This window comes from Mauremys reevesii, linkage group 3 (assembly GCF_016161935.1).
Source record: "Mauremys reevesii isolate NIE-2019 linkage group 3, ASM1616193v1, whole genome shotgun sequence".
NCBI classification, from domain to species: domain Eukaryota; kingdom Metazoa; phylum Chordata; order Testudines; family Geoemydidae; genus Mauremys; species Mauremys reevesii.
Window position 1 is genome coordinate 23,026,791 of NC_052625.1, and position 27,787 is coordinate 23,054,577.

The window sequence follows — 27,787 nt, forward strand, 5'->3', positions numbered from 1 at the left end:
CCTGGAGCCACAGGAATAAAGGCATCCTCTCAATTGACTTCTCTGATGTAAAGGACCTGAAGTGCACAACAACATGGCAGTACAGTCAGGAGACTCACTGGGGAATGGAGTAAGAAGATTTATTTTATTTTTAAAATTTGAAAGATTTCAAAAAAGCATTCAACTGGATTTCTCACTAAGAGGATGAGTGAAGAGGATTCTTTGTAAGTAAGCTGGGAGGCCAAAGTCTTTTATCCATTGTTACACAGGTTTTCCCCAGGGCAGAGTCAGCAAGGCCTGAAAGCCCTGGAAGTTTAACAAGGCTAGTCACTGGGTGGGCTTTTCTGCCAGTTGCCTAAGCCTGATGTAGAAGCAGTGAGACTGGAGCTTGCCCAGTGCTGGATCCCAACCACTGAAAATAATTAGTTTGGGAGACTAACAGCCATAATCTGAACTGGTGAATTACACACATGCACACACACACACTTCAGAGCCACCCTTACATCTGTTTCCTTAACAACAGAAAATATAAAACTGCATGATTTTTGGGACAAAAGTCCCTCCCTAGTACCTACAGGAGAAGCAGCAGGTGCCAGGTCAAAGGTCAATGTGAAACTCTGTGCTTGCACAACCCTTGCTTCAGATTTGTGAATCTTGGCTGTGTTTCACATTCATAACAAAACAATGCAGGTATGAGGCAGTTACAATGTAGCTGTATTCTTATCATGTACCCTGTGATTACCCTTCAAGGGAAACCAAAACTGCCACCAGTGAACCAAATCTATTGGATCCCAATGACTGTGGACCTGGACAAGGAAATGGCACAAATGTTGGCTCTTCTCTCGGGGAACTACAGCTGAATGTCAAGGGCCCATCAGCCACAGAGCCTGTGTTCTCAAAAACATTGCTTCCCGACTCAACATTACCGTCATCTGCCTTCAGCAAACTCACACAAAGTCCTTTCTTGCCTGTCAATTCATAATCTCTGGTTTCAACCTCATAGACTACAGTTTGCATGAAAAATATGGCTGGGTCACTTATGTAAGATCAAATTGAGCAGATGTGCAGCGTTTACCATCTACATCTGACTACGGCGACATCATGAGGATCAGTCAGTTTGAAGTGGCTAATGTGTATGGGCCCCCTAACCAATGATGGCCTGTTCCGGCTCTACCATCACCCCAGCATCCTGCCATCTATGCTAGAGACTTTAATAGCCACCATAACATCTGGACTAAAAAGAATCTGATCAAAGTGGAATAGCCCTAGCAGGTTGGGCTGCCTTCAATGAATTACACCTTCTTCATGACTCTAAGCAAACAGCTAGTTTTCACTCTGCTCACTGGAACTAGGGGTAGTCTCCTGGCCTCAGCTGGGTTATTTCTGTTGGACACCTCCCCACAGCAGTCATCTGCAGGGTCCTTGGAAATTTTCTCCACAACCAGCATCACCCCATCCAAATAGGGGCTACCATACCTATCATGACTTCTAACCGAAGTGGAACAATTACACTAAGCACATTGGCCAATATATAGTCTGTACTCCATATAACATCTCAATAGATTAAGCATATTCAAGGTTTACACAAAGCAATCTTTAAGGCCACCTATAAGTCCATCTGATATGGCTGCCAAAAAGCCTTTGTACCATATCTGGGTGAGGAATCTGCAGAGCTCTTTAAACAGTACAAAAACCCACCGAGATCCAGAAATAGCCAACCACCTTCCAGAGAGCCTGAATGTAGCCCAAATAGAAGGCTGGGAGAAAAGCAATTTCAGAAATGGACATGTCAATATCTAGCAGGAAAACATGTACACTCATTAGATGCAGCACAAAATCCACCAGATACATGGCAACAGACAGTCCCTCCAGTTTTGCGGCACAGCTGACCAACATTGCTAAAGCAGAAAAAAATAAACATTTTCAAGATTCAATCAAAAATAAATGGCAACAATGCATCTCTAGTGTCTGACCAATATGAAAACTTCCTACCATTCTCTAAGAAACAGAAAAGGTGCTGACATCAGTGAAAACAGGAAAAGCCTGTGGCCATGACAATTTATTGCCGGAACTACTACAACATCTTGTGAAGGACCTGCCCACTTGCTCCTAGAGGAGAGGTCCCTTCAGGTCTGAGTTGAAGGGTAGTGTAGGGAGCTGACACGGTCTCTGCACACCTCGTGCTGTAGCTGTTCTGCAGATTGGTCCATCTGTGTCTAGTGGTATTACAGTGACACCTTTGTGACCATAGTTCACTTACAATAATAATTAAAAGAGAAACCCTAAATTTTTGGGGAAGGGATAGCTCAGTGGTTTTAGCATTGGCCTCTTAAACTCAAGGTTATAAGTTCAATCCTTAAAACGGCCATTTAGGGATCTAGGACAAAAATCTGTCTGGAGATTAGTCCTGCTTTGAGCAGAGGGTGGGACTACATGCCTTCCTAAGGTCTCTTCTAACCCTGATATTCTATGAAGAAATGCCAGTTGCCTATCTTCATGTCCCATATTATATAGGAGAATATGATATATAAGATAGGGTGAAGAGCTAAGGTAATAGCTTCATTAATGCCAGGTAAAGATAACTCTTTAGCAACCAGCTATACTCCAATATCACTCCTGATTTATAGCTACAAACTCCTGGAGTGGATGATCTTCCAGAGGACTTATGCCCATGACAGAACAACTTTTGAGTGGTGATCAGGAAGGTTTCTGACCAAATCAAAGCACCTGCAACCAAATGCTAGCACCTACTATGTACATTGAGAATGATTTCAAAAGAAGAAGAAAACTGGAGCTAGCTTTTTTGACCTTGCAGCAGCTTATGACACCATCCGGCACACTGGTCTGCTGTACAAGATGTCAAGAGTGCTTCCTTGATGAGCTGCCATGGTAACTGAGCTGATGCTAATGGGTAGATATTTTCAGGTATCTCTGGGCCACAAAAACAGCACTTGGAAATTCCACAAAAACAGACTCCGGCAAAGCGTGGTGCTGGTACCAACTTTATTTAATTTAGTTACCAATAACCCACCAAACACCATCTCCAGGCAGTCCATGTTTGATGATAATATTTGCTTGGCTGAAGGGACCGTGGCTTTCAAAAGATTTATGAGAATCTGAATTGTGATCTGGTGACTATTGCAAGAAATGGAGACTGAACATAAGTACAGTGTACATCAAAGACTGTATCAACATACTTCAACTTATATCATGCTCAGAACCAGTTTGAACTTAACATCTTTTTGAATGATCAACACTTGGAACATGATCCAAAACTGGTGTATCTAGGCCACAGGTTACCATAGATCATACAAATACCATCTCACTAAAGTAGCCCAATTGATTAAGAGCAGAAATGGTCTCCTAAAAAGCTGGTAGGGTCCACCTGTAGTTTGTGACTCACTCTCTGCTATTCAGTTGGCAAATACTGTGCCCACACTAGACTAAGGGACACACAGCTTAATTACACCATGACAATTGCCACAGGCATGTTGAAGCCAACAAAACTTGTATGGATACCAGGCCTTGGCAATATTCCTCAACCTAACATCCAGTGTCTGAAAGCAGCCAACAAACTGATCACCAACAGACACCACATTTGCCACTGTTCAGGGATTTATGGGAAGCATCCTGCCACTGACTGCATAGCAGAAATCCTATCTGGGCCGTTTAAACTTAACGCTAAAAAAATTTATGCAGGCTGCAAATTACAATTTTTAAAAACCAACCTTCGCTTTTAATGGCTCTTTATTTTAATGGCTCTAAACACCCCTAACGATCCTTATTAGAGGAGTGTGGGGGTATTATCGTATATCGGATTGTAGTGGCGGCTGATCATCGCGGCCTCCGGAGCTATTGCAGTCCACGAGCTATCCACGCGTGCATCTGAGTGACCCTGACCGACCGCAGTGACAAGGAAAGGTAAAAAGGAAAGCCGAACTGAATAATATCATTTTTTTGCAGGAGCGTTTCCGAACAGGCGTGGGTGGCGATGCAGTCGGAAATCAACAAAAAAAGCTCCATCAATGCATGGATGTGATCGGATCATCGAAAAAAGAGGAGCCGCATGGACCATGCGATGTGATCGCGCTAGAGGCAGAAAAACAGAATATCATTTTTAACCAGACCAGACAGACTCCATAGCACAGACGCCAAAAGCTGGTAACGGAAAGCCAAAGGAACAAAAAACTGAAGGGATGGACTGGGAAAGCCAAGGATCCCACAGTTCCTGCAGCCTCTGAAAGTGTTTGCATTCTTGGCTGTTGCTCTCCAAAATTCTTCTCTCAAACAGCTTGGCAAGCTGGTCAGGGCATAGCTTGGCAATCATCACCACACCCCCACCCCCCCCCAGAGAAAAGTAAAACCCACCCACCCACTCTTCTTTTACAACAATCTATCTTAATGCTGGAATGCTGCACGATAGTGCAGCAGTGAACGCTCACAAGAGAACATCTTTTGCAGCATATGCGGGCATGATATCTCGCCATCATGATCGGCATCATCATCATCATCAATCCATCATCATCTCAAAATCATCTCAATCATCCTCATGATCAGCTTCAGCTGATGGGACAAAGGACTGGTCGTCATCAGCCTATTAGCCCTATTTTTTTCTTTTTTTTGGATGGATGGATGGATAATTTTAGTTGGCTACCATCCATCAGCATGGCAACAGGGGCATCATAGCAACCCTTCCTCAGCTCCAAAAGCCCCCAACCCCTCCCCTGGGTAAAAGGGGATGCTGGCTTTCTCTCCTACACATGTGCATGCTGCCTGTCCTGTCACTCATTAATGTCCTGTCTGGACTATCATAGCAGCTTTCACTGTACTCAGTGTGTCTCTTCAGTCAGTGTGTCTTATTTATTCCACACACAAGGGGGAACAACACACACAAGGGCCAAAAGAGCTGAAAAGAAGAAGAAGAGCAGGGGTGGGTTACACAGGACAGATAATTTCTGTGAATAGCATACAGATAATTTCTGATTCTGGCACAGGTGGGTCTGGTTTTTTAGCACACTTTCCTAGCTATACAGCACAGATTCTATTATTAGATTCTATTTTTAGATAGGAAAGGAGTGGATTGGATTGATTCCTTTTTTAGCCCTTTGCTTTGCACTCGGCCAGGGGCCAGGACAGCAGCCAACAGCACACAAAACGATGAAATGATGGAAGCTGTGGCTACAAGCTTTTGCACTGGCTGATTGATGGCAGCAATGGTAGCAAATGGTACAAAGGACAAACTAGTGGTTGATCATCCTCTCAGTCAGTTCCAATGGAAGGTTATGGCAATTTATGGATGGTGCCATCTCTGCTGTCTCAATCTGCTCAAAAAAAAAAAAAAAAGCTGCTTTCTGCTGCTGTGCTGAATCGCAATCATCTAGAGTGTGAGTAGTACAAAACACAAGCAGTCACAAATTTGCCAACAAGTGGCATGGTTGGCATGCCCAGGAAAAATCCAGGGAAAAAGGGAAAAAGGCCGCAAAGGCTTGAAGAGGACAGACTGACCAGAACCACCAGCGACAATGATTTTGCCCGATTTTTGCCCCATCTCAACCTGGGGGATCTCCCGAAGTTCCAAGGAAGGGGGGGGGGAGGGGGGAATAGGGGATAGCTAGGGACCCCCACAGCCACAGAAAAGAAATCAGAAATCGACGGACCATGGACCACGACACCACACCGATTTTGTGTTTGTTGTGTGGCGCACTTTCGATTTTTATAAAATCTGTTTTACAAAACCGGTTTATGCAAATTCGGAATAGTCCCGTAGTGTAGACGTACCCTGGACAGCGCTGCATACCTTCCATCCAGATGATAATGCCATCAACTCACTGTGGCAGACAGAATGGGAGAAATCCTCTGCAACTACCAGGAACTCCTACATCATCATCAGACCAGATGAATGGCTACTTGGATTACGCCATCCATGCTGCCTCTGGAGCTAGCTTAACAGGTTCAGATGTGACATGGTTTGCTGTGCCATGAATGACCATGCCTGGGGCATCCAGACAGCCCACTGAACATCTCTGGTGCTGTGAAAAATGCTGCACTTTACATGCTGGATGCTTGCTCTTTTCATTTGGGGCTCCATGAAGGTCTTCTGAAGCTGAACTCCACTGATTTATAGGTCATTTAGTGTTGTTTGTTTGTTTTACACCTTGCCTTGTTTGTCTTGCCCGTTCACAATTCATCGATATATAACAAAATCACGAGCCATGTAAAACCTCCATTATGAAATCTTTGTCTGACTTTGTTTCACGGCACTTTTTTAATTCAATAGTTTAGTTCTTTCAGTATGGTCACATAGAAAGTTAAACCACTTGAAGTGGGAAGAAAGCTGTAATCATAAGGAGCAATAAAGGCAATAAAAGCACTTTAATAACCATTTACTTTGTAAGGGCTCCTTAGTTTTGTAAAACGATAAACTTTAGAATATTTATTCAAACACAACTGAACAAGTGTAATTAAACAATTAAGAACACCGTTCCCCACTCCCCACAAAACCTGCAGAATCCTAAGGTGGCATAAATATTATATATAAAGGCCCATTCCTGCAACTCTTTCTTAGTTCCATTGACTTGCAGGATCTAAGACCTGCATTTAAAAGAATATTTGAATCAGTCTTTCTGGTCATTGGTGCATGGAACATCTTTTTCATTGGATGTATGTAGAGTGCCTACCACAATGGGTGCCAACTCGGAGCCTGTAAATCACAACTGCAATACAAATAAATACACAGTGTTGTCATTTGCTTACTTACCACAACCTAATGTCTGAGTTCTGTGTATTCACTATGACATACAGCCATAAAATGCCATAGCGTAAGGACCAGAAAGTATCTCTTCTTTGTGTGTTAATTATATAATGGCAGCAGCCACTTCCTAAACAAGGCTGCTGATGAGTTTCTGTTATAAGCTTGACTCTCCCCTGCCCACTTCCACAAAAAAGTCACATTAGCCTAAAATCTGGTAGGTTGATCTGAGGCCAAGGAAGAGCTTTTTCTAACAAAAAAATATCAAACAAGATTTTTTGAATGATGAAACCCTAAAAATACAACTGGTTAACACAGTTTGTGCCCTGACTTACATCCACACACAGTCTCATTGAAGTCAACAGTAATGCATAGCTATAAATTAGGACAGTAAATCACCCTATAAACACTCTCTCATACATGTCCTTCTCCGCACAAGCCATTCCCCACTGATTCTAGCCTTGCCCTCTCTTGTTGTGTAGGTGGAAAATCTGAGAGAAAGGAATCAAAGCACTTAGGAAAATCATATTTTAATGTTTATGCTATAGAGTTGTATAATAGAAATAATCTCTATTGCTTTGTAGTATACTTACAAACAAATAGCTTTTGAGATTGCTAAAACACTTTAGTTTCACTTTGGCTCTTAATCTAACTCAGCAGCTGTTTATTGCAATTACACTATAAAGCAATAGACATTATCCTTTAACTAACTGTCTTATTAATATAGGTAGTTACACAGCTATTTTGTAGTTAGTCTTAAATAACTGCTTTTAATTATTTTATTAACATAAATAACTATCTCAATACATTTCAATTAAATGCATATGTGAGAAACTTAATTTAAAGCATTACACAAAATTGCATCTGTTTACTAATGTTTAAATTAATGTAATTGCATAATTCAATTAAAATGCAACCTTAAATGATTTGTTTTGTTTTCTTTTTGGTCACCAGGGGACACCTAAGACTTTGAAATTATTTGAGTACAATTTTTCATGTCTGCCTTCTGTAATTTAGGTTGAAAATTCTGTTTTTGTAGGAATATTACATGGGGGAGGGAATTTTTTAAAAATTGTAAGATTCCCAATTAAATATTCCCATTCATGCTTCTGCATATTCATAATCACAAAAACTGATGACACTGGGCCACCTTATTTCCTCTAGATCTGCCCACCATGTGAAAAGGGAGCTCAGGTGTCTTTGCAGTTCTGTCTCCCTTACATGTTATGTAGCTCTCTCTGATGGACCAGTCCATGCAGGCAAGGGTCAGGGGAAGGGAGAGGCAGAAGTTACCCAGAATATTCATATAGTATTAGCTTTCCCAGGGGCCGTTGGGGGCAAGGGGAAGTCATTGGTAGAATGGCTTCAGTAGAAACACACTACCAAAGAGGATACGGGAAATATACTACATAGCCCTCTTGTGCATGGGCCTGGCCTCTCATGGATCCCCAGCCTCTGTCAGATTTGTTGGTGGCTTTTCTGCAGCTGGTGGTGGCTGACAGGACCACTCGGGGCAAGGCCCATGTGGGTTCCATGTGGAGTTAAATGCTAAAATCCCCTCCAATGGCTTTTCACCCACTGCTGGACAATCTGCCCCCATGACTCACCATTATGTTTGTTCAAAATATAGTCATTTGAATAAGAGGAGTTTTCCCCATCAAAGGTTTTCAGACTGAAAAGCAGGCCAGGTACGTTTCTTTTTGAATTTTTCAGCATTGCCAGCCCCAAAAGTCATTAGTCAACCCCCACCCCCCATGAGAGTGGCCCCCAAATTGATAGATAGATAGATAGATAGATAGATAGATAGATAGATAGATAGATAGACTTATCTTCTGATTGTTTAACTCCCCCAGCCTGCCCCTGATATGAGTGTTAGAATTAGTTTTGACAACCTCCCTGCTTCCTCCCAAACCCCCAAATTCTAATTAATTCTGTGTCCCTCCAGAAATTTCCCAACTCTCAGCCCAGGAACTAATTATGCATCCTCTGGACCCCACATTAGCTTTGCCCCACAGCCGCACATTTCTCCTGTGCTCTGGATCTCACCTCTGATCCTCCCGCAGCTCCAAGGTTCTTCAACCCACACCTCCATGCCTGGGAGCCAGCTGCAGCAGGATCCTCCTCTTTCCCGTCTCAGGCCTGGAACCGCATGGCTGCAGAGGGGAGGGGGCAGAAGCAGAGAAGGGCCAACCCATTTTTAACTGGAAGGGAGAGGAGGAGCCCCAAGCTGTTGGGCTCTTTCTGCTCCCTTTACCCAAAACTCCTCTTTGCTCCTGAAGGGAGGGGGAGGGCTCTGTCTGCCTCCTGCAGCAGCCATGTTCACAGAGCTTCCCCCTCCAGGAGGCTCTTCTCATCAGAGAAAGGCTGAAAATCCAGTGAGGGTTACAGCTTCTTGTCATCACAAGCGGGGTCTAGAACTAGGCTACTCTTGATTAGATTCATTGGCTAGAGTTGACAACACTGTATATTTGTGTCTGCATATGGCTGAAAGGACGCTGTTGGGAGAGAGGGAACCAGCAGTATAGCTGGTCTGGCTTGGCCAGAAGTTCCCCAAGGGAACAGCACTGCCCCTGCACTGCCCAGTTGCGGCCCAGTTACTGGCCCAGAGGCCTGGGTCACCTCAGGCATGCACCATTGCAGATTAGCTGCAGAGCAGCAGTCATGGCCCTTCTCCCATTCTGCGGCTCGTGAATGGGATTTTAAAAAGTGACCATTGCACAGATTGGCGCAATCCAGCTCCCTCTCTGTAGGAAGATCTGACCGCCATGTCCGGCACTTTCACATCCTCTCCCCTGGAGACCTAACTATGGGAGAGGACGTGAAGCAAAATGCACCATCTTGTGCCATCTCAGCTTTGCCACCTTGGGAGAGTAAGGAATGAGAACACTTGATGGTATCTTGCCGTCCAACAGGGGTTTTGGGAGAAGGAAAGTGATTCCCTGCATTGTTTGTTTGTCATGGACAGGAGAAGAGAGAGGGTAGGTTCTGGTGTTACAAAGCAAGGGAGGAAGATGTCAGGGGGAAGGAATTGGAGTGGGAGTCATGACTCAGGTGTGGGAGAAGATGGGAAAGATGTGTGGAAAGACGCTTCAAGCACACTACTGCAAGCCAGTTTTGTCTGCACCCTCCACTCTTTTACTGAACTCCCTATAACCCAGGCAGGGTCCTAGTTCTATAGCTTGTACTGATCTAGCAAATATTAGCTGCTTCCCTCTTGAAGATAAAATAATGTCAAATTGGGACACACAGGAAAGTATTTTGGCCTGGATTCAGTAAAATATATGGCCAGATTACCCTGAGGGCCCTGATGTGAGTCAGAGTGGCAGTAATGTTCCAGAGGTACAGAAAGTGGGTACCCTCAGAAAGTAGCTGAAAGTCCAAGAAGTTGCAAGGATGTAACTAAAGGCAGAATTTGGCTCACTGATTCCAGCCACCAGATGTTGAATTGTGCTAAGTGGTTAAGAGGTTCTTTAGTTAGAAGACACAATATCCCCAAATATAAACCTCTCCCAATGCATTAAGCGAATTCCCTTTCATCATACATGCACTCTGCATACAGCTAGAGATCTCTAACGATAAAGTATGCAAGGGTGGCATTAAGACAAAAGATGAAAATCATGATTTATTTACTTCATTACCCTAACCCAAATGTAACAGGTGACACCAAGTTCACTGGGATAACAAAGGGCAAACTCTTCAGAGAAAATAGTCCAGAGTTCACAAAGCCTGCAGGACAAAGACTTTGGGAATCCAGCACATTGATTTTTTTCAGAAAACTTTATAAACTGAAATCACATTTTGAGTGGAAAACACATTCAACCTTCAGCTAACAGAGAGTTATCAGTGTTTGAATAATTGAAGTTCCTCTGTATATTTGCCTACATTGTAGCCTACCTTTGAACCTTACCCATGCATCTTTATGTTTTTTGACATTTATGCAGCCTGAAATCCTGAAAGCCCTGCATTTAGACAACTAAATTATTGCTTGTCAATTTAGCCTTGAATGAAAGACAGGTGTTTTGTTTAAGAGTCACACTCCTTTCAAATTCCTCTCTGCCCAGACTCAAATTCTTCAGCTGAAGAATTAAGGAATTATTGAAAATGAAATAATTTGCCAGCCTGCAAAGTCATTTAAATGCTTTGAACTTATATTGGTAAAATGGAAACTAATCATACAGGATCTTCACAGTTGAATATTAGCTCTTTGGTGTGAGACTGGTGGAACTCCCCTTACTCTTAATATTCTTTAGGGCATGGTAGTGAAATAGACCATTAACCAGACTTCTGTTGGTTGTTGCACATCAAACTCTGCTCAGTGTAAATGCACCTCTCTGAATGTTCCAGTCTGTTCCTTCAGGTGACAGGATGGCAACACATCCTGGAAGCCAACTCAGGATCCAAACTGAAAACCTCAAAAAATGTCACTTCCAGACTCTGAGGGATGATTGGGGGTGGGGTGGGGGTGGAGGTGGAGGTGGGGTTGTGAGTCTGTAGTGCACCCAGTGACTACAAAGCTGCCAGCAGCATTAACACCAACCTTCACAGAGGGATTTTCCTCCTTGTTTATATTTTTACGCTTAATTTGAAGTGAGCAGTCGTGATTGACAAGGATCAGTGAGTGGGCATCTAATCACTGAGGGATACATCCTATCATAGGTGCTGGAACTAGGGGTGTGGGGGTGCTGCAGTGGTTTCCATTATATACAGGGTTTACAGTTTGGTTCAATGGCTCTCAGCACCCCCATTATACAAATTGTTCCAGCACCCCTGCATCCTATTGGTGCCAATGCATGAGGGTAAGGAAAGAAACGAGAGCAACGTGAACATTCAAACAGCAGTGTGCACTAGCTGGGGTCCAGCGTAAGAGTGTGACAACAGATATGCACTGTTAAGGCAATGGGAAGTGAACCGTAGATCTGAGAACACGATCCGAGGGGAATGGTTGGCCTAAAATCCAGCAAGTCCTTATGACGATACCCTTTGCAAGCAGACAATGACTTTGTCAGTATTGGACACATCATTCAAGAAGACAGCAGCAACAAGCAGCACCTTCAGCGCACTGATCTGACCCAGTGGGTGGCTCTTCTGCCCAGTGACTCAGGATTTCTGTTTCACTGGACATGTCTAGCTGTGTATCTGGATACACCTTACTGCCTGCTGTGTCTGGCTTTCTGGCACTCTGCCAGGGCCTGGACCTTAATTCCTCTGCTTATACCATTAAGCAAGTGTATGCAAGCCAACAAATACAAGCTTCATCACGGTGACCTGCCAGTGACCTCAGCTCCAACCTGGAGAGATCACCTTTCCTAGATGAGGTTAAGGGACTCATTTAATTTATAACCTTAAGCTGGATTTGAAATGCCTTTTCAGAGGAGAAAAGCCAGTGGTTTTTTTATCCACTAAGCCACATGGCTCCCCTTTCATGACTGGTACTTATGACATCACAGAATTGGCAAACCTCTGAAATATTAACTGTGTGCTGTATTTTCTGCCCTAAATTAGGGGCAGCAAGTCTGATGAATTTTTTTTGAGGGATTTGAATGAAAAGGGGGCTATACGTATCTCTCCATGTTTGAACTGTAGGACTTCAATATTTCCACCTCTAGTGTGGAACTGGAGCAGTTTGTCAGTTACCTGAGTAGGTATTAAGCATGTTGAAAATGAAGAAGAGAGCAAGTGTGAAGGGGAGGAATAATTAGACAACACCTGCAGCGAGCGGTACATATTTCCCTCAATCCAAAATGGAACAGGTTTGTCAGTGCACAAGAAAGAGCAAGTCCTGGTGTATTATTCATGGTTTGCAAAATGCCAACAGCATTCTCAGAGTTGTACAAGGCATAGAGAAAGACACAGACCCTGTCCCCTGGAGGTTACAATCTACATAGGACTAAAGACAATGGTTAAATGGTCAAACTGAATGTTTAAGGATTCAAATGACAACATAGAGCCCTGATCCTGCAATGAGCACTGAGCTACAGTAAAAGCAATGGGGCTCAGGCAGCAGCAGGGGTCTGCTCTTATGGAGCTCATGGCAGGACTGGGACCTAAGCCTATATGTTTATTTTATTTCTTTGAGTGTTCAGAAAAAAACCCACTTCTCTTAGGCGCTAGGTGTTTGTATACCTCTTAAAATACACAAAAGAAATCTAAAGATAACCAACCCCGCTGACCCCAAGCAGCCCCAATATAAACCAATCCAAAGGACAAGAAGAACCCCTCCAACTACTCAGCATCCTTCAGCCCAGCATGTCACCAAAAAAACCAAGAAAACAGATGAGTCTTACAATGTGTCCCTGTGACCCTAAGAATCCCTAAATGCCCACAGCCGAAAGGTTCACTGTTCTGTAACAGCAACTCCTTTTAGGCCTAACAAACTCACTACACCTAACAAACTGCTTTCATAGTATCTACCTAAGGAGTGTTGTGTGAGGTGTCCAATGGAAACGTACATCATGATGATCCTCTAAATCGTAGTGTGATGTATGTATGGGTGATATTTAAGAAGTTGTACGTATGTACTGATAATATGTTTAGAATCTGTGTCTCCCATGCAGGCCTGACAACAGGCTTTGCCAGACAAAGGGATGTGTAATTACCTATCTGTCTAGGTTTATGATTGGACCTATTACTGTTGGTGAGAAAGAGAAGCTTTTGAGCTACTCAGAGGACTCAGAGTACCTTTCCCAGACCTGAAGAAGAGCTCTGTGCTTGTCTCTCTCACCAGCAGAAGTTGGTTCATTAAAAGATATTACCTCATCCACCTTGTCTCTCTAATATCCTGGGACCGACACGATTACAAGAACATTGCATAGGTCACTAATGTAAATTAAGTATTGTAAAGCCAAACACAAAGGAAGTTCCCATTTAAATTTGAAAGTCAACCCCCCCCAAAAGTTGGATAAGGGGTAGAGGGCAGGAAGTGAAACAAACAAGAGTACTGGAAACATCTTGGAACCCGCACCCCAGGAAGGAAAACACACGGAGTCATCCTGATTGTGGGGACAAAAACAAATCGACTGTGAGGTTTAAGAGGAAGTCACCAGGACCCTCTTTTATCCTGCACTTGAGGGGGTAATCTGACAAAGCGGTTAAGCTCATGGAAACAGGATCTCAATTAACTTTGGTTGAAATGCTGCTAGGAAGGACTTAGGTGAGAAATTGCTTTAGACAAGGTTAGCTTGTAGGAATCAAGTTTTAGTTCAGTAGAACCATGTTATACTGTTTGTGCAGCCTGTTTTATTAGTTTGGAGCTGATGCTCAGTTGAATCAAACAAGCTAGTGCTTGTATATTATTCCCTTGGGAGTAGCGAACCTGGTAATTACTGAGAGTGTCCATGACAGTGGCTGGACACTATAGAGGGTTGTTTCTGAGGGGTTCAGGGGCTGGGTACACTAAGTATTAACTTGCAAGGCAAAGTAAGGACTGGCAGAGTCCTAGCCCCTGCGGAGTTTGTCTGGATGGCTAACTGATGGTGAGTGTCAGGGAGCTGACACACAGATTAGCACTAACAAGTCTCTCTTTCACTGAGGTAGGGGGTAACACTGTGACGCACAGTCCTGGACATCCTGAGAATGTGTCACAGCCCCAGTGTTCAGCAGTTGTGGGTTCTCGCAGACCAAAGGCGGATGGACTCTCAGGAGACAGGGAAAATGCCCTGCCACTGAGCAGCTCCACAGTTCGCAGTTGTGCTGGCATCCTACAGGGAGAAAGACAGTCATTCTTCCAGCCAGGTACCAAAGCATTTAGGTGTTTGTAAATCATAGCCAACAGAAAAGAATAGGCCGTCAGTGCCTGGGACAGAGCACTAGTATGACATGCTCCCAAGGTTCTTCTTAACCAGAAGTCAGCACATTCTGCATTATCTTACCTTTCAGAATAGTCGTAAGGCACAGCCCCATGTAGAACACTTTGATACTGTCCAATCTTGAGGTAATAAAGTTGGGGTGATTGGAATGAGGGCTGAATCCAAAGAGAAAAAATAATCTCACCTTCCTCATCTTGTGTTGACGATAGAGCAGACTTGGCCACAGCAAATACCTGCACATTTTCTTCCCTGACACTTCATCTGTAGTAAGTCAGCTGTAAACCACCTGTGAAGCAGGAAAAAGGACATTTAGGGATGTTTGTGTTGTTGATAGAGGAAAAATGGTCTTAATAAAGTCTCACCAAAGTGGCTACATCCTCTGCTGCAGCTGAGATACCCTTAGCATAACTGAGGTTTATGTGTGTGTGTGGGGGGGGAAAGCAGGGACTTTGTCACATTTGTGAATCCTTCACCTAGGGGCCAGGTCTAATGTTCAAAATAACAGAGCATCTTAAGGGTGGTTCCAAGTTACATCCAGCTGCCTGCTGCCCAGTGGGGTCATTCTTGCAGCAAGGAATTGCTGGGATGCAGGGATGTTTTTGCCATGTCCTCAGCATGAGCAGCTGGATGGCAGGGGTGATGTAGGAGTTGTTGCAGCAGCTTTATTCCACCCAGGGTGTTCTTCCACATCAGAGGAATCCTCAGGTAGCCAGATCCTCCAGGTTTATGATCTCTTTGCATTGGAGCAAAGAGGCTACAGTGTGGCAAACAATCTGTCCCACAGATGTCTATTAGTTAAAGAAAACACTCTGAATTGGGGGGAGGCACTGAGACAGGTCCACCGCCCAGCCTGAAACTGAAGGAAGTAAAGATTGGACTGCAACACCCTACAGAGACAGGAAGCAAGAGATACATGGTGGGGGTGGGGTGTGGTATGAAGGTTGTAGCAGCATATGCTTGGAATGGCCACATTACTCACAGGTCACCATGGTTTACAGCTGACTTGTAGCAGATGACATGATAAGGAAGACAACTGCCTCTGGATTTCCAGGTAGCAGCTGTGGCCAAGTCTGCTTTTTTATCTATACTTTTGGCTTGGAATGAATATTGTCACTCAAAAATGGGCTAATTTTCACTGGGAAAAGAAACCATTTACATGTAAAAACCTCAGAAAAACACAGTAGCATTTTTAGATAAGTTTTGAGTTTGTAAGGAACGAAAAAGCCCACACAGGCTATGTAGCTATATGGTTTTTTAGCAATATTCTGTATACCTCTGATATGTGTTAATATACTGTGCAGCAGAAAGTCCTTTGTGGTACTCCTCATTAGTACTCAGTCTAGACTGTAGTAAGCTAAAAGGAATAGAACAATCCTGTTGTGTATCTTATTCATGGCCATCATGCTAGAACATAGTCACAGTTCTCCAAGTTTCCAGATATTAGGAACACTTGTTTCTGATCTTGTCACATATCTTGGATTCACTATTATTATTATTTATTATGTGTATTGCAGTAGTGCCTGGGACCTGCAGTCATGGACTAGGACCCTGTCGTGTTAGGTGCTGAACAAACTCAGAACAAAAAAGATGGGCCCTGGCCCAATCACTTCCAATCTAATGCTTCTATCTTGACAATCAAATCAGATGTCAATACAGAATTCCAAATGGCTGACTGGTGTGTAATGCTGAATGTTTACAATTATTATGAAAGTTGTAAACTTTGTACGACTTCAATTATCAGGGTTTGGAGAACCATTCTCTTTACAGCACAAAGGAAAGCCTTTCTCCTCCTACCTGCTTAATACTTTCATGTTGCCCCATTTTGTTTGTTACCATCCTTTAGAGATCATCCCTCTTGTGCTTGAACTCTCTGGGCCACCTTTTCAATGGGTACGGTCTGATGGGAGAGGCCCCCATCCTTCTGATGGAAAGACGAAGGAGCATTCCTGCACTCAGGCAGTGCCAATTAGTTGCACCTGCAGATCATGCACCACCTGGAGAAGTGGAGGTTAAAAGGGTGGAACTGGACACAAAGGGAGAGTTTTCTCAGGAACAGGGAAGCTGCTAGAGACTGGTAGTGAGCACCAGTAACAGGAGGATCTTAGCCTGTAGCAGTTGCTAACCTTTTCCTTCAAACTCCCTTGTCCGAGGCTTGGTATGAACAAAGGTCCTGGAGGGTTAGAGACAAGTTAACTGTAAATCTGTAAAAGGGGCACTAGAAAGACCCGGGGAGTGAGCTGAACTCCTGCTGGGAACAGTAAGATTGCCTGGGAGTGGTAGCTCCTGTAGGGGACCAAGGGCAAGAGACTCAGAGATACTATGGTTTGAATCCAAGCTGAGTGTTGGCCCACTATGTAGGGTCCCACTTGTACGCACAGAATTTCATATGTATTTGCCTGCCTACATTTGCAGGTGCATTTTCAGCAATGCTGTGGACCATTTCCATGACTCCATGCCCAGATTGGTAATTAGATATTTAAACACCCATTTTCCTCCATAATGTCACCATGCTCTCTGACATAGGTGTGCAAATGCACACATTTTTATGTGAGATGCTCAGGCCAGCTGATTTAACTTTTGGGATCTGATTCTCAGTTAGCATTACTAGGAGTGAAAGGAGAAAAAAAGCCCATAAACCTAAGTGATAGAGCCAGTTGTTGTGTAATTCTGTCAAATGTTTGCTGTTACTATTTGTTCCATGACAAATGCCTCAATACAATGTCTGGCAGCTGAAATGCATGAAGGCAGCAAAGCATTACACCAGCAGAAAGTCTAGCAAACAACAAGTAGGCTTCTCCATGCCAGACAATGCTGCTGTGCTCCATGGACATTCCCTGTCCGGTGTACAGGATAAAGATTGGCAGGATGTGGGACGATAGGGTAGGAGAATGTTAGTTCAACAACACCAGGGATGAAAACTCCACCAGAGCTGCCTTCGGGTGACTATTGCACAGGCCAGTTTTGGCTGAGGGACTCAAATCAGTGTTCTGGATAATGATACCCTTTTGTCACTGGGGAGCCAAAGCAGAGGAATGATCCAATCAATGGTTCCTCCTGGGTCCCCAAGAGTTCTAAAATCGCCCAAGTGTCTCCCTTTTATTAAGGTGATGTCCTGAGAGTGTATTCAGGTATACACACGCTTCATGTTCGTGTGGGTGGAGAGGCATGACTAGCAGAAGTACTGGTGCTACACTAGAGGATGCAGGATTTGAGGGGCCACATGTAGCACAGGGATCGAATCCAGCAGAGGGTTCTCTGTATAGCAGCGCTCAGGGAATATAAGAGGGTGGGGCCAGGTGAGAGTTAAACATAGAAAATTCACTGATATCTATGTCCTCCAGAGCCTTTCCGCTCCAGAGGAGGGTGCCAGCATTGCAAAGACTATTCCACTCATTCGGAGGAGAAGAGTTCCAGTCCTGGGATTCAGGCAAAGGGCAACTTTGGGGTGAAATTTCACATTTGTGGTGAAAAGAAGAAACATTTGAGACAGGGTTGATATAAAAAAAATATAGGTGGCTCTTTGAATTTGTTAAGAGGTTTGAGAACGTTAAAATTAGCCCTGGCAAAGATGAATTAGTGGGCAAGTGATGAGATCAGAAGTGCAAAACAAATGCTGTTTATCATGTGGTAGTAGAAATAAAGAAATCTATTCCTTAAGGGTTATAATATGGCAAAATAATTTATATGGGCCAAATTTTGTTCTCATTGACACCAGTGTGAATCTGGAATAACTTCACTGAAAGCAGTGGAATTATTTATTATTGTTATTATTAATTGATTATTAATTATGTATTTATTTATTTATATTTCAGTAGTGCCTAGAGGTCCTAGTAAGTGATCAGGGCCCCATTCTAATAGGGATTAATTCAGAATACACTGGTGACACTGAGAGCTGAATTTGGTACTATACTTTTATTTAGTATCAGAGGGGTAGTTGTGTTAGTTTATATCCACACACACAAAAAAAGAAGAGTCTGGTGTCACCTTAAAGACTAACAGATTTATTTGGCCATAAGCTTTTGGGGGTAAAACCCCTCACTTCTTCAGATGCATGGAGTGAAAATTACAGATACAGGCATAAATATACTGACACATGAAGAGAAGGGAGTTACCTTGCAAGTGGAAAACCAATGTTGACAGGGCTAATTCAATCAGGGTGGATGTGGTCCACTCCTAATAATTGATGAGGAGGTGTCAATTCCAAGAGAGGGAAAATTGCTTTTGTAGTGACCAGCCATTCTTAGTCCCTATTCAAGCCCAAACTAATGGTGTTAAATTTGCAAATGAATTGTATCTCTGCAGTTTCTCTTTGACATCTGTTTTTGAAGGTTTTTTTGTTGAAGGATGGCTACTTTTAAATCTGTTATAGAATGTCATAGAATCATAGAATCATAGAATCTCAGGGTTGGAAGGGACCTCAGGAGGTCATCTAGTCCAACCCCCTGCTCAAAGCAGGACCAAACCCAACTAAATCATCCCAGCCAGGGCTTTGTCAAGCCTGACCTTAAAAACCTCTAAGGAAGGAGATTCCACCACCTCCCTAGGAAACCCATTCCAGTTCTTCACCACCCTACTAGTGAAAAAGTTTTTCCTAATGTCCAACCTAAACCTCCCCCCTCTTCAACTTGAAACCATTACTCCTTGTTCTGTCATCTTCTACCACTGAGAACAGTCTAGATCCATCCTCTTTGGAACCCCCTTTCAGGTAGCTGAAAGCAGCTATCAAATCCCCCCTCATTCTTCTCTTCTGCAGACTAAACAATCCCAGTTCCCTCAGCCTTTCCTCATAAGTCATGTGCTCCAGCCCCCTAATCATTTTTGTTGCCCTCCGCTGGACTCTCTCCAATGTATCCATATCCTTCTTGTAGTGTGGGGCCCAAAACTGGACACAGTACTCCAAATGAGGCCTCACCAGTGCTGAATAGAGGGGAATGATCACATCCCTCGATCTGCTGGAAATGCTCCTACTTATACAACCCAAAAATGCCATTAGCTTTCTTGGCAACAAGGGCACACTGTTGACTCATATTCAGCTTTTCGTCCACTGTAACCCCTAGGTCCTTTTCTGCAGAACTGCTGCCCAGCCACTCGGTCCCTAGTCTGTAGCAGTGCATGGGATTCTTCCGTCCTAAGTGCAGGACTCTGCACTTGTCCTTGTTGAACCTCATCATATTTCTTTTGGCCCAATCCTCTAATTTGTCTACGTCCCTCTGTATCCTATCCCTACCCTCCAGCGTATCAACCACTCCTCCCAGTTTACTGTCATCTGCAAACTTGCTAAGGGTGCAATCCACACCATCCTCCAGATCGTTAATGAAGATATTGAACAAAACCGGCCCCAGCACCGATCCTTGGGGCACTCCACTTGATACCGGCTGCCAACTAGACAAGGAACCATTGATCACTACCCGTTGAGCCCAAGCATCTAGCCAGTTTTCTATCCACCTTACCGTCCATTCATCCAGCCCAGACTTCTTTAACTTGCTGGCAAGAATACTGTGGGAGACTGTATCAAAAGCTTTGCTAAAGTCCAGAAATAGCACATCCACTGCTTTCCCCTCATCCACAGAGCCAGTTCTCTCATCATAGAAGGCAATTAGGTTAGTCAGGCATGACTTGCCCTTGGTGAATCCATGCTGACTGTTCCTGATCACTTTCCCCTCCTTTAAGTGGTTCAGAATTGATTCCTTGAGGACCTGTTCCATGATTTTTCCAGGGACTGAGGTGAGACTGACTGGCCTGTAGTTCCCTGGATCTTCCTTCTTCCCTTTTTTAAAGATGGGCACTACATTAGCTTTTTTCCAGTAATCCAGGGAGATTGAAATGTTCGCCTACTGGCTTTTGTATTTTACCATTCCTGATGTCTGATTTGTGTCCATTTATTCTTTTATGTAGAGACTGTCCGGTTTGGACAATGTACATGGCAGAGGGGCATTGCTGGCACATGATGGCATATATCACATTAGTAGATGTGCAGGTGAATGAGCCCCTGATGGTGTGGCTCATATGGTTGGGTCCTCTGATAGAGTCACCAGAGTACATATGGAGACAGAATAGGCAATGGGGTTTGTTACAGGGATTGGTTCCTGGGTTAGTGTTTCTGTGGTGTGCTGTGTAGTTGCTGGTGAGTATTTGCTTCAGGTTGGGGAGCTGTCTGTAAGTGAGGACTGGCCTGCCTGCCAAGGTCTGTGAGAGTGAGGGATCATTTTCCAGGATAGATTGTTGATCGTTGATGATGTGCTGGAGTAGTTTTAGCTGGGGGCTATAAATGATTGCCAGTGGTGTTCTGTTATTTTCCTTGTTGGGCCTGTCCTGTAGTAGGTGACTATTGGGTACCCATCTCGCTCTGTCAGTCTGTTTCCTCACTTCCCTAGGTGGGTATTGTCGTTTTAAGAATGCTTGATAAAGACCTTGTAGGTGTTTGTCTCTGTCTGAGGGATTGGAGCAAATTCGGTTGTATCTTAGGGTTTGGCTGTAGACAATGGATCGTGTGATGTGTCCTGGATGGAAGCTGGAGGCATGTAGGTAAGTATAGCAGTTGGTAGGTTTCTGGTATAGGATGGTGTTTATGTGACCATCACTTATTTGCACTGTAGTGTCCAGGAAGTGGATCTCTTGTGTGGACTGGTCCAGACTGAGGTTGATGGTGGGGTGGAAATTGTTGAAAACCAGGTGGAATCTTCCCAGGGGTCCATATGATGAAGATGTCATCAATGTAGTGCAAGTAGAGGAGGGGTGCTAGCGGACAAGAGTGGAAGAAGCGTTGTTCTAAGTCAGCCATAAAAATGTTGGCATACTGAGGGGCCATGTGGGTACCCATAGCAGTGCTGCTGACTTAAAGGTGTAAGTTGTCCCCAAATCAGAAATGGTTGTGGATGAGGACAAAGCCACAAAGTTCAGCCACCAGTTGTGCCATGTCCTTATCACTGTTCCTGACAGCTTGTAGTCCATCCTCATGTAGAATATTGGTATAAAGAGCTTCTATGTCCATGGTGGCCAGGATGGTGTTTTCAGGAAGATCACCAATGCATTGTAGTTTCCTCAGGAAGTCAGTGGTGTCTTGAAGATAGCTAGGAGTGCTATTAGCATAGGGTCTGAGGAGAGTGTTCAAATAGCAGGATAATCCTGCTGTGAGAGTGCCAATGCCTGAGATGATGGGGCTTCCAGGGTTTCCAGGTTTAGGGATCTTGGGTAGCATATAGAATACCCCTGGTCAGGGCTCTAGGAGTGTATCTGTGAAGATTTGTTCCTGTGCTATAGAAGGGAGTTTCTTGAGCAGATGGTGTAGTTTGTTTGATACTCCTCAGTGGGATTGGAGGACAGTGGCCTGTAGAATGTGGTGTTGGAGAGTTGCCTGGCAGACTCCTGTTCAGAATCCAACTGTTCATTTTGACACAGCACCTCCTTTGTCAGCCCCTTTGATTATAATGGTTTCTGAGGCTGTGGATGGCGTTGTGTTCTGTACAACTAAGGTTATGGGGAAAGTGATGCTGTTTGTTCACAATTGCAGCCTGTGCACATCTGCGGAAGCATTCTATGTAGAAGTCCAGTCTGTCATTTCAACCATGAGGAGGCGTCCACGTAGAGACGTGCACAGTCTTTAAGATGCCACTGGGCTCCTTGTTACCTTTATTTACTGAGGGTATGTCTACACTTGCAGAGTTTCTGCGTTGAAGGTTTCACCGGTGATAGGGGGCTTGTCAAAGTAAAGCTCTGGTTTGAGTACTCACTCCTCAGGCATCAGAGAGTGTTTACATTAGCAGCACTTTCATCAGGGATGAGAGCAGCAGTCTAGGGCAGCTATCCCACAATGCAGCTCTCTTCAGTTTGACCACGGGTCCTGTGGGGAGTGGAGGAGAGGGGTGATCACGGGGCATCCTGGGTCCCTGCACAGTCTCCTCTCCCCAAACACTGATACACTCCAGTAGGTCAGCATTGCTCCAAGCTGGGGATCATTTGCTCCATGGAGCAGGCACTGTCACCTGGCCAGATAAGTGAGCACTTGCCAAGAAAACAGGAAGGGACGTTTCAAAGTTCCTGGACTTTACAAAGGGAGGGGTGGACGTTTGTTTACCTGGCAACAGAGCAGCAGAGCTGCTAGTGGTCACCTAGGCACTGTGGGATATCCCCAGGAGGCTAAAAGCTGTGTAAACAGGAAGAACGTGTCTTCACTTGCACATCACCGCAAAAGCATCACTGGTAAGAGCTTTATGCCTCTCATGGAGGTGGTTTTCTTTTTGCGGTGAAACTTCTGCGTTTCACCCCAAAAAGTCATTGGCAAGTATAGACGCTCCCATTTTTTTGCACAAAAAAAGGTACTTTCTCTGCTTTAAATGGCAAGTGTAGACATGCCCAAAGAGAGAGCTGAATTCAGTTTTCAGTTATATCAGTGTAACCCAATTAATTTCACTGAAGTTTTAAGTGAGGAGAGAGTCTGGCCCAAAGCCTTCAGTTTTGCAAACTACCACATTGTACTGACACAAAGATCAGACTGCTTGAAAGGCTAAATAACTATTGGCCAGATCCTGCTGTCCTTACTCAGGCTGCATGCCCACTGACTTCAATGGGAGTTTCACCTGAATAACTGAATGATTTAGTTAGGTTTGGTCCTGCTTTGAGCAGGGGGTTGGACTAGATGACCTCCTGAGGTCCCTTCCAACCCTGAGATTCTATGATTCTATGAAGGACTAGCGTACGGGGTACCAAATAAGATTGCCGACAAAAATATCCTTTTTGTCAAAATAAACACATTTTTTTCTCTTCTTTCTTAAAATAAATGTTCCTCTTTTTTAAATGGACTGTTCAGAAGAAAACCCACAGTGAGTTAAAACATCAGTTCCATCCCTTGTTTTAAGGTTAGCTCTTCCTCTGTAGATTGACTGCACCTTCTTTAGGGCCGCACATTATCTGTATTGGATTATTTCTATTTCTAAGTATGTAGTTGTACAGTAAATGGAACACAAAGAGGCAGGTTTATAACTGAGCGCATTACAGCTTTGGTCCACAGCCCTGAGACTCTGAGATGCTGTAGTCTTTTGTTTCAGACACATGTAGATAAACTACAACATTTTCCATGACTGCTATAATGCAGAATATGAGAAACTCTTGGGATGGTTTAAGCTGCAGGGTATTCTCCCAGAGTTCTGTCCAAGAATAATCTAGTAAAAATGTGGACAGAGAACCATCGACCTCTGCTTTCCCCTGAACATATGCAGCTCTGATCAGTCTGGTATTTCAAGAAAAACAAGGTCCTGAACCCTAATCCTCAGACACATAACAAAGCGTACTTCACAGCTGTGATGCACAGCAACTATCAGCTCCGAGGCCTGAGTGGGTCCCAAGACAATGCCTCCTTTATCACCCAGAGGACAAATATCTAGACAGCAATATTTTCTGCTTGAATGCTTCAAGCATCTCGCGCAACTCCTGACTGAAAGAGAAAACTGAGCTGAGAGTGTTTGCTGAGTGATTATTTTAATTTACTACTTGATGTAAATCTAAATGAACTGACACCCAGCTTGAGACGGACAGAAAACAATAATAGGGAAAAAAAAGAAAGAAGGCTAATATTACAATATCATTTGAGAAGCACAGGTTTAGGCATCTTTAGCAATGGCAATCTAAGAGATAGGGAGAAAGGGTCTGTATTCTGTTTTCTTCACTCAATTACCATAATAAGTTCTGTAATTTTGGGGCTGTTTATTTATCAGGCTACGATAACAAAGGAACTCAGAAAGTGTTGTCTGGATGGAAGATGACAAAGCACCAGAGAGAAAGCACTCACATGCAGGGCGATTGCTGGTTCTCATGCACCTGATTATTCTTTTCTGCATTCGGAAGCAAAAATAATCATTTTTTGGAAATAACCAAAATGAAACTCATTTGGGGAGGATAGAAATGCAGGAAAATTTCCATGTAAGGTTTTAGAATTCTTTAAAAAGACATGTCATATTCCTGTCAAGTCGCTGTGCAGAGCTTCCTCATAGAAACAATGTGTTTGGAACCTGGCCTAACTGCTGGTCTGAGATCTGGGCTTCTAAATTCTGGTGGATGCACAGCACCACAGAGTAGCTGGAGAGTAGTCACTATGGCTGAGTGCATGGTACAGACCAAAATGAGACAGATTTGGGTTGTACCCACAGAGCCAGGTTTAGCCTGGCCCTTACATGGCTGTGCATTGTGGGGAAGTGAGCCTCCCCTATTTGCGCAGCCAGTGGCATTTCTGCTCCCTGTGCTCAGGGGTGTGTGGGTTCTTCTGTCTCCTTTACTGCTTCAAGGGTCTGCATGACCCTAAATGGAGCAGGGCAAAGAAGCAGGACCACAGCTCCATTTCCACAAAGATCAGCCCCAGAATGGAGAGGTAGTAAGCTTTACTGTTTAAATGGGTGCAGTAGTGGATACATAACCTCTCAGAATTCTGGGAGGCATTCTCACAAGGGAGACTGCTTGCTGTGCTCCTCCTGGGATGGGGCAGTTTGGCAGTGCCCCACCCATGAGCCAGTATCTCTAAGGCATCACTGAACCCAAAGTCTGATGGCTCTCTTTCAGCACATCAAAGAGCTACATCACACTACCGCTGTTTGCTGCATCTATCTGCGAAGTTTTCTGATTCCACCATGGTCTGTCCAGAGGTACATTGTGGTGTTGGGGTAGGTACTGGTTGGAAACAATTCATGTGCATAATTCCCCACAGATCACTTTGAAAATGTACGCCTATATATTTTTTAAAGTAAACAAACCATGAAGTTCCACTTTGCATCTGCAAATAGAAAATGGAAAATCCTATAGAATTTAACAGGGAAGCAAGCAATGGGGTTCCACAAAAATGTTAGACGAGAACAATATACCTTTGTAAAAGTGTTTTGAATCACTATCCTATAGAACACTATAGCAGGGTATGACAAAGTTCCTCCTCTACCTTGGTGGGTCCTGCGCTTATTGGCAGATTTGCTCACCTCAGTGATCTTCCCCAGAGTCTGGGTCAACTTCTCCTGTGTCTGATCAGGAGTTGGGAGGTTTGGGGGAACCCAGGCCCGCCCTCTACTCCGGGTTCCATCCCAGGGCCCTGTGGATTGCAGCTGTCTATAGTGCCTCCTGTAACAGCTGCATGACAGCCTCAACTCCCTGGGCTACTTCCCCATGGCCTCCTCCAAACACCTTCTTTATCCTCACCACAGGACCTTCCTCCTGGTGTCTGATAACGCTTGTACTCCTTAGTCCTCCAGCAGCACAGCCTCTCACTCTCAGCTCCTTGTGCCTCTTGCTCCCAGCTCCTCACACACACTTCCTCTCCTCTGGCTCCTCCCCCTCCCTCCCCTGACTGGAGTGAGCTCCTTTTTAAACCCAGGTGCCCTGATTAGCCTGCCTTGATTGGCTGCAGGTGATCTAATCAGCCTGTCTGCCTTAATTGGTTCTAGCAGGTTCCTGATTACTCTAGTGCAGCCCCTGCTCTAGTCACTCAGGGAACAGAAAACTACTCATCCAGTGACCAGTATATTTGCCTTCTACCAGACTCCTGTACCCCACTGGCCTGGGTCTGTCACAAGGGCTATAATTCTCTATTAAATTCTACAGGATGGTTCAAATAACCTACCGAAATACTATAATCTTGTATTCAATTCTAAGTGACTTCTATGGAAACATTAGCATGTTTCCCATCTCATGGTCATATTCAATTCAAACTGCCTGGGCATATATGTGCATATTTCTATACAGTGTAAATGTATAGATGGGCATGCCACATGCTGCACACATTAACATATATGTACATGCAGAGTTCCATATGTATGCTATGTAATTGTAGTGTCAACACCAGTTATCACTTATATTCATAAAAATGACTCTTGTGATTTATTACACAACAATACAAGATCACTAGAATTACAACCTAATTATTTTTTTTAAAAATCAATTGCATCAGCGTGACAGAAAAGCACAGTTTATACTGTGTGACATTGCTCCCTGGTTGTGAACTGAAAGCTTGAGACAAAATTAACCAAATTAACACAGTGGCTTGGAACAATTTCACCAGGTGGCAATTTACACTGTGCACGGTGGACATTTTTGCCAAGCACTTAGCAGAGAGAGAGATGATCACTACTTCAGATGAAGAGAAAGGACTGGATTGAAAAAGGGTAATTTGTCACTAAGACCAACCTGAACATTACCAAGTAAGCATCTGAACAGACTTTTAAAACATTTCTGCCATAATAGTTGATCGTACAGTACTGTCTAGGTTAGTTTAGTCCCATAACAAACTCTCATAAGTATATTTTTCTAATTATTCATCAAAGTTTACTGAAAAGGGAATTTAAAATAAATGTACATATGTTACACATTAGAGCATACACCAGAGTTATAAATAAATGACAGAAAATAGTATAGAGTCATGCCATCTTTACAATTACATGTTTAGAACAATCTTTTTTTTTGTAATTGTATTGCACCAATTGACTAACAATAAGAAAGAGAAAATATAAACCAATACATTCAGAACTTATTGAGCTAATAGATGATTTTTCTAGAGATGAAATTCTCCCGGGAGAATGTAGCAAATGTAATTTATATTTTTAATGCTATCATGCAGCTACTATAGATACTGTTCTCTTTGCATTAATAAAGTGTCCAGTGAACATATCAGAATTTGAAAATTAAAGGCAGGATCCTGCAACACTTATATGAGTCATGCTTTATCACATGAGTAGATACCAACATGAGTAAATGTTGCAGGATAAGGCCTTTCTGAAATAAGCAAAACTTCATTAGACTCTTCAAGTGTCTTTAGGGTTGTGTTCTAAGAGAGTCCAAGGCTTCAAGTACATGTAAACTCACCTCACTCACATGAGTGGTCCCATTGATGTCAATGGGATTTTAGATTGCGTGAGTACGATCAGATTGGTACATGAGATATGTAACATACTGGAAGGTGATAATATTAGAAATATTTTCATATCTTCATTTTCTCAAAACTATTTGATGCTGTACAATAAATTCTAAACACTAATGCAATGATACGGACCTAGATTCTGCCAGCCTGACCCATGCTTAGTAGCTCCTGCTGCTTATTCCTCAACAGAAGCAACATTCCGCCGCTCATGATGTCACAATTAGCTGTTGCAGCGATGACTGTGATGTCATAAAAGGAGGATGAACTCAACTGGAGAATAAGCAGCTTGAAGAGCAGGTGAATTCCTAAGCAACACACAGCTGAATTTCATACAAACAACCCTTGTAATAGAAAGTGAGGGAAGAATCC

The 27,787-nt window shown here is 43.6% G+C and overlaps 1 long non-coding RNA gene across 1 annotated transcript; it reads right to left on the reverse strand.

Annotated features, from left to right (window-relative positions):
• On the reverse strand, positions 1-27,599 carry LOC120402215. The gene is made up of 4 exons (XR_005597066.1): positions 27,551-27,599; positions 14,717-14,818; positions 8,774-8,880; positions 1-97 (listed from the first exon to the last, which is right to left on the reverse strand). It is a non-coding gene; the product is annotated as an uncharacterized LOC120402215 (long non-coding RNA).
• Between the last annotated feature and the right edge of the window lie 188 nt (positions 27,600-27,787).